The sequence below is a fragment of the Myotis lucifugus genome, unplaced genomic scaffold, assembly GCF_000147115.1.
Source record: "Myotis lucifugus unplaced genomic scaffold, Myoluc2.0 scaffold_91, whole genome shotgun sequence".
Taxonomy (NCBI): Eukaryota; Metazoa; Chordata; class Mammalia; order Chiroptera; family Vespertilionidae; genus Myotis; species Myotis lucifugus.
In genome coordinates this window covers 4,281,489-4,286,282 of record NW_005871139.1, presented here as the reverse complement: position 1 = coordinate 4,286,282, position 4,794 = coordinate 4,281,489, and the positions used below count along the sequence as shown (strand labels likewise).

The window sequence follows — 4,794 nt, the reverse complement described above, 5'->3', positions numbered from 1 at the left end:
AATGCTGCATTGTTTTCCAAAAGAAAATAATTTTTTTTTTAGTCAGAGAAAACCCTACCTGAAAGAAAAAAATGTTTTTAATATATTTTTATTGATTTTAGAGAGGAAGGGAGAAGGAGAGAGTGATAGAAACATCAATGATGAGAGAGAATCATTGATTGTCTGCCTCCTGCACACCCCCACTACCAGGGATCGAGCCTGTGACCCAAGCATATGCCCTTGACCAGAATTGAACCCAGGACCCTTCAGTCCACAGGCCAACACTCTAGCCACTGAGCCAAACTGGCTAGGGCAAAATTCAAAATTTAGTATAAAAAGTAATTTATATATTCAAATTTACAACATGTACCCATTTTTTAATTGATTTTAAAGAGATGGGGGAGAGAGAAACATCAAGTTGTTGTTCCACTTATTTATGCATTCATTGGTTGACTCTTGATTGTGCTCTGATGCGGGGACAAACCCACAACTTTGGCATGCGAGGATGACACTCTAACCAACTGAGCTACCTGTCCAGGGCAGCATTGGCCCATTAGTCAGTTTCTGTGTGTGGGGTGTATGTGTGTGCATATTTTGATGGACACAGATTTGAAATCAAGAGTGATGAATGTTAGCTGCTGTTGGCCTCAGTCTCTGAATGGTGGAGTAGATGGTGGACAGGTGGCAGGACTCACTGATGGGCTACTCAGGGGAGTAACACTCAAAGATTCCAAGTGCGGCAAGCTCACACTTTCTGAAGAGAATGGGACCATGAGTAGAAGCCAGAGAGAGTAGTTGCCCCAAAGCTACTACAGTGATCTGGACAACTTGGTAATAGTTTAAATTAAACACAGTGGTAGAGGGATGAAAAGTGAATGGATTACAAGAGACATCAGGGAGAAAGACTGAATAGGATTTGATGACTGGTTGGATATAGGTGGAGAAGATAATTTCTGGCTTGAGCAACCAGGCAGATGGTGATATTCTTTGATAGAGAAATAACAGCAAGAAGTGCCACGTTTGCTGGATCAAAGTAAATGAGAGCTGAGGTTAGAAAAAGCCTATGAGACACACAAGAGGAGATGTCCAATTAACAGTTGGATAGATGGATCTAGAACTCAGGAAAGAGATATAGCCTTGGGATCATCAGAATATAATTGAAAAATAAACTGATAAAATCTCTTAGGTGCAATTTGGCAATTTCTATCAAAATTTTGACTCAGCAACTACCCTTTTAGGAATTTACACAACGATAACATTCCCACAGGTACACAAAAATCAATCTAAGAATATTTCCTGAGCCACATTGGTCAGGACCACAATGCATTTAGAAACAAAACAAAACAAAAAGGAAAAACACCAAACCCTGTCAAATTAGCAAACTACATCCACGTGTTCATTAAGATATTTTAAATTGGCTGTTACTGCTTTGACCTACTAGTTTTGTAGGGAGGAATTTCCAAGAATAATGCAGGAAATAAAACAAGCACCTCACTGAAATATGTTGGTACAGCACCATTATTCATTTATTTATTCCATTAGTCATCCAACAAATATTTACAGACTATATACCTTGTCCAAGGCTTGATATTAGAACCACAATGGATAAAATCCTCCAACAATATACACAACTAACAAGAGGTGTGGGAGCATACCAAAGAAACATTCTTAAAAACAGGAAATCATGTCATTTATTGCAAAAGAAACAAAGAAGCATTCTTTTGTCCCATTCCCCACTCATAAGCTTCCCTCCCTCCACCCCCTCCTCCCTCCCTCCCTCCCTCTCTCACAATTTCCCTCCCTCTCACTCCCTCCCTCCTTGGAGGAAACAAAGACCTCTTCTGCTGGCTCAGAACACATCTGATAAAGTGAAATGCTTTTAAAGGCTTTCTTCAGTGCTTCTCTAGAGTCTCAATCATTCACTGTCAATAAATGATGTGGGACAAACGGTTGGACATTAATCAACCATCTCAGGTTTTGAAAAAGTGAATCAAGAGTCTAATTTAGCCCTACTAATTAGCGCCATTAAATCCATAAACGAGCAAAGACATTAAGGAGACCTGGAAGAAGATAAACTGCAATGAGAACGTGAGGACTATGATGATGAGCAATATACTAACTTAAAAATGCCCTCCCCCTTTTCTTTGACCACAAGGCCCTGCTCAAAAGTCACCTCCTCAGTGATGCCTGCCACCTCGTGATAGTCACTTCTTCCTGGTGACCCCACAACTCTGCACACTTTTAATATACACTTAGCACAGCACTGGTATTTTATGTATTTTACTTGTAATTCCAGCTTGTTCCTGGGAGAATGTCCATGCGGCATCCACTTACTCTGCCGCCATTTTTAATCTCCTCCTAGCACTGGTATTTTAATCATTTATTTACACATCTGTGTCCCTACCAGACTGTGCACTCGAGGGCAGGGATGTGTCTTGTTCGTCTCTGTAGCCTGCCCACAGCCTGGCACAATAGATACTTGTTGAATGAGGAACTGAATGAATTAATAAAATGGAGGCAGTGAGAGAACAAGAAATCAAAGAGACGTGTACTTGGGTGGAAAACTGGAAATGGAAGAAAGGAGCTGAAAGGCTCAGGAAGACAAATTCAGTGAACCAAAAGTATACTAAAACTTGACAGCTAGACCTCAAAAGTGGCCAGAAAAGCAACACTTGGCCTGCCTGAAGAGAGAAATAGAACACAAATCATTGGGCACTAAAAGCTGAAGGAACTCCACCTGATATCGATGTTCCTTCAGCCAGAGAACAAGACCAGACAGAAGAGGAACTCCGTTATTCAACATAACTGATTTGTTATTCAACATTTCAGCCACTGCCCAGCTATAGTAGGTGCTTTTATATATAATTATATATAAACTAGAGGCCCGGTGCACAAAAATTTGTGCACTGGGGGAGGGGGGTCCCTCAGCCCAGCCTGTGCCCTCTCAAAGTCTGGGACCCCTCAGGGGATAACCACCTGCTGGCTTATCCACGGGAGGCCCGATGGCGGCGGGGTGGGTGGCAGCTCACACTGTCCCACCCCGCCGCCCTGGGTCACACACGGGAGGCCCGGATGGCGGCTCGCGCTGTCCCGCCCCGCCTGCAGTATGCAAATAATTTAACAGCCATCTTTGTTGGGTTAATTTGCATATTCTTCTGATTGGCTGGTGGGCGTAGCAAAGTTACGGTCAATTAGCATCTTTGTCTTTTATTAGTGTAGATATAAATATATACACATATACATACATATATATATATATATATTTATTTACTAGTGGCCTGGTGCACGGATTTCGTGCACACTGAAAGGTAATTAATTATAAAAAATATTTTAATATCACTATTCACATCTTGCTAATGAGAAGAAAATAGGATTCTACTGAGTCTCCTATCTACCTACTCCAGGACTTCTGTGAGGATCAAACGAGATGAGGCACAGGAAAACACTTCACAAACATTTGGTTAAACTGTAAAATGTTTCCACCTGGCAAGTTGGGTTCCTGGGCTGAAGAAACTGCAAGGAGGCTAGTTGCTAGGGAGAGGAAGCTGGTGTTGCTATGTGACGTCATTACCCGGTGCCTACAGCCACTGTTTCTGGGCTGGCCTGGGCTGTGGGCTGCATTTTGCACCATGGGGTCTTGGCAGCTTTGGCTGTGATTTGGTGGGGTGTTGCTGCGGGGTGGTGGCGGAGCCTGTGTCCCACTTGGGAGAAGCCAAGTGTTGGTTTGTCGGCGCCAGGGACGTGGTGCCATTTATTTTTAAATGGTCAGTGCGCGTCATGGCAGCTCCTGTGTTGAGCGTCTGCCCTCTGGTGGTCAGTGCACATCATAGCTACCAGTTGGATGGACACTTAACCATATATATATAATCTTACCTAATAATAGACAAACATGGTAATTGACCATACCTTCACTACGCCTCCCATTGGCTAATCAGCAAGATATGCAAATTAACTGCCAACAAAGATGGCGGCCGGCAGCCACGGAGCTGGAACGAGCAGGAGGCTTGCTTGCTCCAGTGATGGAGGAAGCCAAGGTTCCCCGCCTGCCGCGGCGGGCTCTAAGCTACACTCAAAGCAACAAAGTTTCAATTATAGAAGGTAAATAAACCCCAGACACCTGCTTTCAGCCGGCGGTGGCCACTGAGCTGGAGCCTTGGGTTGCCCCTGGCGATGGAGGAAGCCAAACCCTGGCCGGCTCTGAGCTCCACTCCAGGCTACAAAGTTTCAATTATAGAAGGTAAATAAATCCCAGAAAAAAAAAAAGAAAAAAAGGAGAGGCTGGGAGCTTCTGTCGCTGGGGAGGCTTGGCCAGCCTGAAAACGGCCCTCAGCCCTTCACCCAGACTGGCCAGGCACCCCAGTGGGGACCCCCGACCCTAAAGGTGGTGTGGCCAGCCTGAAAACAGCCATCAGCCCCTCACCCAGGCTGGCCAGGCACCCCAGTGGGGACCCCCCGACCCTGAAGGGCAAACCAGCCGGCCCCCACCCATGCACCAGGCCTCTATCCTATATAATAAAAGGGTAATATGCAAACTGACCCTAACAGCAGAAAGACTGGGAATGACTGGTCACTATGACACACACTGACCACCAGGGGGCAGACGCTCAATGCAGGAGCTGCCCCCTGATGGTCAGTGCGCTCCCACAGGGGGAGCTCTGCTCAGCCACAAGCCAGGCTGATGGCTGCCAGTACAGCGGTGGTGGTGGGAGCCTCTCCCACCGCCTCAGCAGAGCTAAGGATGTCAGACTGCAGCTTAGGCCTGCTCCTCCACTGCAAATGACATCCCCCGAGGACTTCCCAGGCTGCCAGAGGGAT

General features: G+C 45.5%; 1 protein-coding gene across 1 annotated transcript in view; it reads right to left on the bottom strand.

Moving 5' to 3' along the window:
* The window catches only part of DIP2B (disco interacting protein 2 homolog B), a 150,026-nt gene that overhangs the window by 115,617 nt on the left and 29,615 nt on the right, over positions 1-4,794 (bottom strand). The gene's annotated exons all lie outside the window — the stretch shown is intronic.